This window comes from Lygodium microphyllum, chromosome 29 (assembly GCF_053477565.2).
Source record: "Lygodium microphyllum isolate KBCC chromosome 29, Lygodium_microphyllum_v1.1.10, whole genome shotgun sequence".
Classification (NCBI taxonomy): domain Eukaryota; kingdom Viridiplantae; phylum Streptophyta; class Polypodiopsida; order Schizaeales; family Lygodiaceae; genus Lygodium; species Lygodium microphyllum.
The window spans coordinates 89,083,996-89,094,779 of NC_141163.1; positions in this window are offsets into that span (position 1 = coordinate 89,083,996).

Below are 10,784 nucleotides of genomic sequence, written 5' to 3' on the forward strand. Positions count from 1 at the left end.
ACAACTAACTGTTGGTACAATCCAAATCTTAGAGGATCAATTCGAAAGAGGATTCAACAAAAGATTCAACAAAATAGGGCACATGCAAGCATAGTATTTTTAGAGGTTCTAGGACAGCAAAAGATGTTTAATAATTAGGGATGGCAGAAACAACAGCAACAATTTTCTGGATGGCGACAACCTTTTAATAAAAAAAGGCTATTTAGAGGAAATTTCAACCAAGGATACTGACCGAAGTTCAAAATTTTAGACCTTGGGGAAGAAATTGGAAGCAAGTTTGGCCACAACACCAGAGTTGGCAACAATCACCTAATTGGAATCAGCAAAATTGGTATCCACAAGGGTGGAATCAGCAAAAGTACCAAATGAGTAGTTTCCACAATTACCTACACCACATGTGCAGCAAGGGAAAGCAGAGAAAGCATCTTAAAGAAATTTGAGGAAGTTTCTCAGGATCTTGAGACAAATCAAGTGTCAGCAGATTGTTCTCTAGAGTGTGATTGTTTGCAATGTAAGCTAGGTGAACCAGATGTATGGGCACTTACGCATTCCAAAGCAAAGCTTAAACCACCTTTGGAATGGGAGGAATAGAAAGAAGTAAGAGATGAGGTGGCTAAAGAAGTTGAGAAGTTAGGATAGGAGGGGATAACTTCCAAGAGGAAGCAAAAGGAATTGATGAAAGTGGATCTGACATTTGGAGGGATAACTTCCAAGAGGAAGCAAAAGGAATTGACGAAAGTGGATAGTTCCGATCTGACATCTGGAGCATTGTTTGAAGAGTTGTTGAATACTCCTATGCACTTTACATTGGATCATTTACTTTCATTGGTCCTGATTTTCAGAGACAAATTTTATTCTACCACAAGGATGACAAAAATTCCAAATATTCAAAATGCATTAAAGGAGAATGTTGGAAGTTATCAAATCAGTCTTGAAAATGTTGATTTTATTATAGCAACTATTAAGCTTGAGTTTGATGGGTGTGCATTCTCAGATGTTTTGTTAGACGGTGGATCTGGTGGATCTGGAGTAAACATTTTTTCAGAAGATGAATTTTTGAATATGACAGATGGGAAGTTGGAGCCTACACCATTTAAGGTAAGGATGGTAGATCAACAAAGAGTGCAACCAATTGGGATGCTGAGAAGAAAAACTCTCAAAGTGTATGTGTTGCTATTTCAAGAAAAAATTGTTGTTTTGAGGATGCAAGATGCAAGTAATGCATATTCAATGCTATTAGGAACGTCGTGGTTTAAGACAGTAAGGATCAAGCAGGACTCAGAGAATAATAAAGTGATTCTGAAGAAAGGAAAGAATTTGGTAAGAATTCCAATGAGCTCAAAGAAGAAGTTGTCAATGTCATTGAATCCCATGATGGCTCAGACCATCAATTTAGCTAAAGAGGTTGAAGATGATGAAGAGGCATGTTTCTTGGAAGAAAATCCCATTGTTGTACCAGTGTTTGAAGTTGATGTGAAAAGAATTGTTGAAAAGTATGTTTTTCAGGAGGACTCTAAGAAGTCATCTGATAAGTCAGAAGAAGCAAGTGAAGGTCATAATCCGATTAAGGAGTCAGAGGTCAATAGTCACATGACTATCATGGAGGGAGATGTTGATAGTCAGAGGTCAATAGTCACATGACTATCATGGAGGGAGATGTTGAATACTCTGATGGGGAGGTTGCACCAAAGGAGGCAATTACTAGGGCAGAATTTTTGTATGATAAGTTGATGGAAAAAGTTTCACAAGTGAAGGAAGATGACTTGCATGATTTGAATTTGGGATCAAAAGTTAGTCCAAAAGTTGTCAAGGTCAATGTCAATTTGGATGACAGATTCAAGGCAAATATTAAGAAGTTAATATAGGATTTTATTTATGTATTTTCTGATATTATTCCAACCTGAAAGGCATGGATCCAAAGGTGTATAAACATAAAATAAATTTGAAAGAGGATGCAGTTCTAGTAATTCAACAGAGATATAGAATGAATCCAAACTATGTGAGGCAGGTAAAGGAGGAGTTGGATAAGCTTTTGTAAGTAGGGTTCATTAAGCCAATTGATCAGGTGGAATGATTATCACCAATAGTTGTGGTGCCAAAGAAGTCAAAGGCTAAATTCGTGTGTGTGTGTGTGGATTATAGGAAGCTAAATGCAACAACAATTGTAGACCCATTCCCATTTCCCTTTGTGGATTCAATTTTGGATGATGTAGCAGGGCAGAAGATGTATAGCTTTCTTGATGGATTTTCAGGGTATAATCTGATACAAATGGCTAAGGAGGATGTTGCAAAGACTGCATTCATTACAGATTGGGGAGCATTTGCATACATAGTAATGAGCTTTGGCTTGAAGAATGGACCTTTTAAGACATTTGAGCCATACTTGATGGAATTCATGCATATTTTTATGGATGACTTCTCAATATTTGGTGAGAAGGCTAAACATTTGGAGTATCTTAGAAAATTTCTAGAGAGATGCAGATTATTCAGAATGTCCTTGAACCTTTACAAGTGTGCAGTTGCAATGAAAAGAGGAAAGTTATTAGGGCACATTATTTCTAAGGAAGGAATGTCAATTGGTTTAGACAAAATTTATGCAATTTAGAAGGCACCAGCACGTAACAATTTGACGGTTGTTTCAAGGTTCATGGGATAGATTAAATGGCATAATCAATTTTTGCAGTATTTGGTGGATGTTAGTGCTCCTTTGACTCATTTAACAAGAAAGATGTTGAGTTTGTTTGGGGGGATGCTCAGGAGAAGGCATTTCAGATTTTGAAGAAGATGTTAGTAGTTTCCCCTATTATCCAACCACCAAATTGGTAGTTACCCTTTCATATGTTTGTAGATGCACCGGATATGGTAGTTGGAGCATATTTGATGCAAGAGAATATCTGAGGTTGGTTCAGATCGATGTATTATGCTAGTAGGATGTTGAAACCGGCTGAGAGGAATTATACAGTTACAGAGCAAGAAGCTTTAGGGATGATTTTTGCATTGGAAAATTTCAAACATTATTTGTTGGGAAATCAGGTTGTGGAGCATGTGCATTGGAAATAAACATGTTGTGGAGAATTTTTTTAGCAAGTTGGAGCATGTGCAGGAGTCACCTGGGGTGTCAGATCAATTGCCAGAGGTAGAACTGTTTCAAGTGCAAGGACAAGCTTGTGCAACTAGTATGATCAAATGTTGCAATTCTTGACAGATGGAGTGTTGCCCTCTAATATGACAACAAATCAAAAGAAGAAGTTTGCCTTGCGAAGTAGGCCATTCTTGATAATTGCTAGAACATTGTATAGAAAGGGATAAGATCAGATTATTTGGAGATGTGCTCCAGACAAGGAGTAGAAGGTTGTTTTGCAAGAAGCTCGTTATGGGACAGTTAGAGGACATTTCTCTAGAGAGATTACCAGTAGAAAGATTACGCAAGCAGGTTTGTGGTGGCCATTGTTACTCAAGGATGCACATTAGTTTGCTAGGGAATGTTTGCAATGCTAAAAGATTGGACAACCCACTCAGATGGATAGGATGAAAGATCACCTTGTGTTGCCACTTGGGCCATTTCACAAGTGGGGATTGGATTTTGTTTGGATTTTGTTGGTCCAATTAAGCCAAAAGCTAGTAGAATAGGAGTAAGGTATATTTTGGTTGCAACAAATTATGCCACAAAGTGGGTGGAAGTAGCACCTTTGAGGGACAACAAAGCAGCAAGTGCAGCCAGATTTTTGTACAAGCATATTATGACAAGATTTGGATGTCCAATTGAGCTAGTGTTGAATCAAGGTGTGCATTTTTTGAATTTAGTCATTGAAGAGTTGACAACTAAGCACATGATTATACATAAGAAATCAACTCCTATCATTTGCAAGTGAATGGGCAAGCAGAGAGTACCAACAAGGTGTTGGTAAGGATCTTGAAAAATATTGTTTTAGAGAATAGGTCAGATTAGGATGACAATTTGGATTCAACATTATGGCCATTTTAGAGAACATTTGAAGTTGCAACAGGCATGACACCTTTCAAACTAGTTTATGGAATTGAAGCTGTTGTTCCCATGGAATATGTGGTTCCAAGCTTAAGGCTAGCAATTGGTTAAGTCTAGAGGATTTAATTGTACACCATCAAAGAGAGTTTTTGAAATTGGAGGAGGACCGGAGTCGAAGTGCTTATGCAGCGGAGATAAGTCAAAATAGAAGGCAAGCCTTGATGGCGAGGTAAGTGAAGTTTAGAATATTCCAAAAATATGATTGGGTAATGTTATACAACTCAAAGTTGGGGCCATATCCAGGTAAATTGAAATTGAGATACTTTGGGCCATATCAAATTGTAGAAGAATTGGAACAAGACACTTTCAAGCTGAAGGATGTATTTGGAACTCCAGTATTGAATCCGGTGAATGGATTCCAACTAAGAAAGTTTAATGGGAAGATCCTTGACATTCCTCATTGGATGGTGAATAGGGCTAATGATATCATAGTTTAGTGGGTTGTTGTTGTTCTTGAGGTCATTGAGGAAGACCCAATGGAGTTGTGGAGAAGTCAACCTTTGGAAGATATGTCAAGATGTTAGAGTTGTAGCAGAATGCAAAAGGAAAATGCAGCGGGGAGTCATCAGGTGGAAGTTGGAATGGAGGATGCAATGAAAAAGGTAGGAGGTTCTAAAGACAAAACTAGTGCCTGAGCGGATCAAGGGATTGTGGGCCCGAGGTCACCCGAGGCTCAAGCCACTGAGCTATGTATGAACCTTAGCTTATGTATGGTGAATTTTAAGATCTTAGAAGTAAAAATGGATGTTTGGCTTTTCAGTTGCACAACCATATACAATTATGTGAGGCGGATGCAAGAGGTAGAAGCTATGAAGGCTATGGCAGAGTTTTGATATGACAAATGCAGTTTGCAATTTACATTCTGCCTTCTTCTCTGTCTCAATACTCTATGTGTGTATCTTGGTCTTTAAGTAGGTTTGATTTCATGGTCTGATCTTCTCTTCTTAACCTAATTCTCTTCATATATATTAAAGCTTGCTTTATTGCTTCTCTAGGACCTCTAAGAGAATCAAGTTGAAAGATGTTGTGCAACCATGGCCATGGGGTTGAACAATAGTAAATCTTCTTCAGTCTAACCACACTTTTAGTTCTTGCTTACTCTCATGCTTTGGCAACAACTCTTTGACCATTATACCTCTTCTTCTTAGCTAGAATGAATAGGAAATAATCAGCCATAGTTTCATTCTTAATTGAGCACCAAGTTGTCTTTCAAGGATCATTAGATTTGATCAAAGTCTGTGTAGAAACTGCTTGGCTAAGTAACCCTTATACAAAAACTATACATGCATGCATTTGCACCAGATCTACAAAGGAATCTTCGTTTAGTTGCAAGACTTCTAGATCTTGGTCTCTTTGTCAATTTTGACCATACCATGTGTTGCATTGAGAAAATGGCCAAACCATAGCTTTCACTACTTGAAATGATAATCTTTTTGAGTTATCTTTAAATGAAGTTGTTGCAAATATTGTTATAGCTCTTGGCAATCTTAACAACAAAATATAGCATCATTGCTTTGTTCACTTTGATTTTTCTAAGCTTATCGATCTTTATCGATGTGACATTGCTCAAGATATGGAGTTCAAACCTTGTCCTCACATGGGTATTTGTGAATATTGTGCACTTGGAAAGCATTTTCAAACATCCTTTTCCATTTTCACCACAACTCATTCAAGAGATTTTCTTGATCTTATTCACAGTGATATTTGTAGATTTTTTACTCCATTGAAATCTCAATATCAATATTTCATGATTTATATTGATGAATTCTCAAGGTACACTACTATTTTTCTCTTACGACACAAATTAAAATCTTTATTATCTTTTAAGAAATATCAAAAATTTGTATGACTTCATACTAGTCATCACATCAATAAACTTTGTAGTGATAATGGTGAAAATATATTTCAAATTATTTTGATGATTATTGTCATAACCAGGATATTCATAATGAATATATTGTTTCCTACTCTCCTCACTAGAATGGTATTGCTAAATGTTAAAACAAGACTATCTTCAATGCCATGCGATGTATGCTTATTCATTTTGGCTTATTTCAATGTATTTGGGCTAAAGCAATCTTAACAATAGTATTTGTGCAAAATCATCTTCCTACAACTATTCCTTTTGGTAAAATATTGACTACTGCTTAGACAAGTAAAATTCCTTTTGTTTCATATTTTCAAATCTTTAGATGTTGTAACAAGCGGGATACACATCGACTAGGGTTTAGACACCCAATGACACTGACCAAGGTATATAAGGTGTAAGAGCCCCAGATTAGGGCAACCGGTTATTATCAAGATCATACTCTTCACCTTCATCTCCATCTTCCATGGATTCCTCCTCCCTTCTCTCCTCTTTTCTCTCTTTCTCTCGCCTCTTCTAGTCTTCTCCATTCATCTTCTTGCTCTCTTTCTCTCTTTAGCTCTTCTTCTCTCTCCTCTCAACCTCTTTCATTACAAGTGGTATCATAGCTTCAATTTTTGGTCCTTTTTTCCTTTCCCCTTTCTTCCTTTTCAAATCCCAAAAACCCCAGTTACTCAACTTACATGTACATGTACGGCAAGAAGGAGTGCAGTTAACTTCAGATTTTTGGAGCAAGCAAGAGCTATGGCTAGAGTCTCAGACATATCTAGAGGTAAAACACTTAAAATAGTAGGTCATCACTTCTTTTCATGCAAAATTTAAGGGCCCCATGACAAGTTTGGAGTGTCAAGGGTTAGAGGAGGACAAAAACTCAACCACTTTTTGCTTCAGCCCCTTTCTCTCTTCGCCCAGATGAGCTACCATAGCCACACAGTAGAGATAACTCCCTTTTCTTTCCCCAGATTAGCCATGAGAGTGAAAAATTGAAGCCCTAGGAGCCTTCCCCACTTCCCCCTAACCACGGGCCATACCCTTGAGAAGGGTCACATGCCAAGAGAGAGCCCAGGGAACAGCCCGCAATTTACGGTGCATTTTTTGCTACTATTCCTTGCTCTTCCTGCCCCCCTACTCTAGCCTCCCTTCCCTATTGCCTCTACCACTCCAAGCTCCTGATCACCACATTGACATCTTCCTCCTTTTAATCTTGCCGGATTCAACCTACAAGGTGGACAACAGCTGGACAGTTTGGATAGTTTGGGGGTAGCCATGGATTCTTCAAGCTGAGGCCATCTCTAACCCGGAGAGCTCAAACCCCACAATTCCTTTAGCCTGTGAATGATCTCTCTTGCCCGGACGAAGACATGGAGTTCAACATGCATGGGAGCTTTGTGGGCAGCCATGAAAGCTTCACTTGAAGCTTCCCATCTTTGGAGCTCAAGCTCGGGAACAAGCACGGGAGACTTCCTAATCAATAGGAGCATTCGAATGCTGAAGTATTCTTCCATAGATGCCCCAACCAACCGGACTTGATCAATGATTCATACTTCAATGGTCCTCCCAAGTATTAAATAGGCATGCCAATCTGATCTTAATCTCTCAATTTAGCCACTTGCTAAGCTTAATCCATTGTTGGATAGATTCAAGATTGCACAGGTCTAATAGTTCAATCCTCTTCATGTGCATGCATCATACCTCTTCTTGAAATTTATTGTAATGGTTGACATTAACCCCCATTTGGTCTTGTGATCTTGGATGAGCCCAAAATGAATAATAGCCATTATAAATTGGGTAAGTAGTAGCCAATGAGTCACTGGACTACCAAGGTAACCCCTACCCCCAACCTTTGTCATTCCTTACATCTCATGAAAATGCCAAATCCCTTCTTTCCAATGCATTTCATGCTGATTGATTAATAAAAATGTCTGCCATGTATACTCCGGCTAAGGAAAAAGGCCGATGTCAGGTGAGGTGGTAAGACAAAAGAGAGGTGACCCTCCCTTACCACTTAAGACCCTAAAGGGGTGCACAACCCAGTCCAGGGGAAACTTTACCCACCTCTTGGTGATCCGGAGCCGAATACTTGTATGTAGGTGTAGGTACTTCCATGAGCTCCACTCCCCTTGACCCAATGATCCCTCTTGGACACCACACAATGCTAATGATACTAATGTATGACACTTGAAGTGCATGCAGTCAAGAGAGATGTATGGCAACAAATCTACTTATGCATTAATGGAAAAGCCAATAGGTATGCAATGATGCTTGGGATCATGCTGAGTATACCCAATATGCTATTGATATTTCTGATCAGGCTCCTTGAACTATGCTCTATCCATGTAAGACCTTGGCAATAAGGGACATGCAGTGGTTTTGGTCACAGTCCTGCAGAATAGTCAAGAAGATCCTATTGCAGAAATTTCTGTTTTGAATTTGGGATTGAACCCTATAGCTCACCCAAAAGAGGGCCTTTTCCCTCCAATTTGAATCAAAAACCTCCCCAATCAAAGCTACAATTTGAAAGTTATGCCTATTTTTGTGCACCGTGGACACGGTGCAGACATGCACAGTTAATTCCGTACAAAAAAATTAAGATCATTTTTTTTACAAAGGTTAATATCTCATCTCAAAGAGGACTTATTCCCCTTTGACTTGAGCCAAAAATCTCATCAATCAGAGTTTTCTACAAAGAGTTACACCCCTTTTATTGATAGCAGATCCTATGGATTGCATCTAGATGGCTGGCCAGAAAGGCAAAAGCAAGGCCCAAGAGGAACTCCAGAGGGAGATTAGAGACTCCTAGACCTCCATGAATGAGGAACCAAGCTTAGCATAGGAGATTACCATGGTGTCATATAGGAGGAAATGCTTGAAACGGACCCGTACACCCTTCTCAACTACACCCTCTGTCAGCATGATCTTCGTCATATGGAATGACATAATGATATGGTCACCAACCACCACCAAATGATGTCCAAGTTTGATGAAGCGATCGAGCACATGGCTCTCTCAAACTCAAAGACTCAACAGAACTTGGAGCAGCTCACTACTCTTGTTGCTCAATTAGCGACCACTTCATCCGAAGAGAAGACTAATGACTCTAGGCATGAGTCTAGATGTCCTCCACATCAAGAATCATTGCATGGTCCATAGGGTATACTTGGCACTAAGGGAATTTTACCTTCTACCTACGAGATTGGTGAACCCTCTCATGTGCATGATGAGTCCCCTATTGAATTCCCCCGTCCACCATGCAGCCAACATCCATTTGAGGCCTTCTCCCACCCTTGGTCGAATTTCTTCCACTCTCCCTAGGAGCCCCCATGCACCCCATATGAATCAGCCCCATCAAAGACAATAAGGTACAAATGGCCAGCCTGGCAATCATGGACATCATGGTTATAATGGACAATATGGGCTTAATGCACCACATGGGATGTATGGATAGCAAGGCATGTATGGCCACCATGGGATGTATGGACAGCAAGGATTTCATGGGCAACATGGCCCCAATGATGTGCATGACAAGGTCATCCTAACAAAGTACAGTGGGCAATCCCCCTCACCATCTGACTTGGAGGAATGGATGTCCAAGTTGTAGTCCTACTTCAATATCTACCCCCATACTCACAATCAGAAAATACTTTTTGCTGGAAGGATTTTCCCACACATGGTGGCACTATATTAATCGAGAGAATCAACAGTTCATTGACTGGGAAGATTTTAAAATGCATATGATCCAAGTTTTTGTGTCCCCTATGGAAAAAGAGCGGTTGGCAAGACGATGGTACACTCTTGACCAACATAACCTCACTGTACGTGAATACACAAATCGGCTCATGAACTTGACCATGTATGTGGAGAGCATACTGATGATGCTAAATTGCACAAGTATATCTATGGGTTGGAACTGAGCCTATCAACAGATGTCATGGCCCAAAAACCTACCACATTGTTTGATGCAATTGAACTAGCTGAGAGATATACAAGAAAGAACCATATGAATGAACATTTTCAGCAAGATGTTGGACAACCCCACACTTCTTCACGATTAGCCCCATACAGAGGTGGTTTAAAAGGCACTTCTATACCCAATAACAACCCCAAGATACCCACTTACCCCGCTTTCCATGTTGAAAGAAAAATGAGCACTTTTGGGACAACATTGGGCTCTAATGCTAAGAATAAGTATGCTAAAAATAAACAGTCCACTGCATCACCTTCTCATGGATCCAATAGCCAACAGTTCATCTCTCCAGATGTTGTGAAGAAACGAAAGGAAAAGGGGGTATGCTTTAAGTGTGGAGATAAGTACATTGCTCATCATGCCTCCAAATGCCCATGTTCATAGCATGTATGTCATGGAAGATTGGCACACTAAGGAGGATGACCTTCCCATTGACCAGGCTAAGCCTATGGAGGATGTTGATCACAAGCAGTTCTACGACCCCGAGGATGGGTTTCCCTTTGAGTCGGGTGGTGCTCCATCATAGATACTTGATTTAACATCCCACCCACCTCTCACTTCCCTTTGCTTGATCTCCTTGGATGCTTGGACGGGTTCCCGCAACCCTAGCACCCTTCGCATTCAAGGCAGTATCAATGGAAAGCATGTTTTTATCCTTGTGGATAGTGGAAGCACTCACAGTTTTGTCAATAAATTAGCCATTGATCAGTTGAAATGCACCCCTATGGCATTACACCACCCCTTGAATGTCCAAGTAGCAAAGGGAGAATAAGAAATCAGCACACATGTATATCCTGCGGTTCCCTTATGCTTGGTTGAAAATTATGTGGCACTGGTTGATCTAATTGCCCTAGATATGGGCCGCATATACGTTGATTTGGGCTATGATTGGCTTAAACAATTGGGAA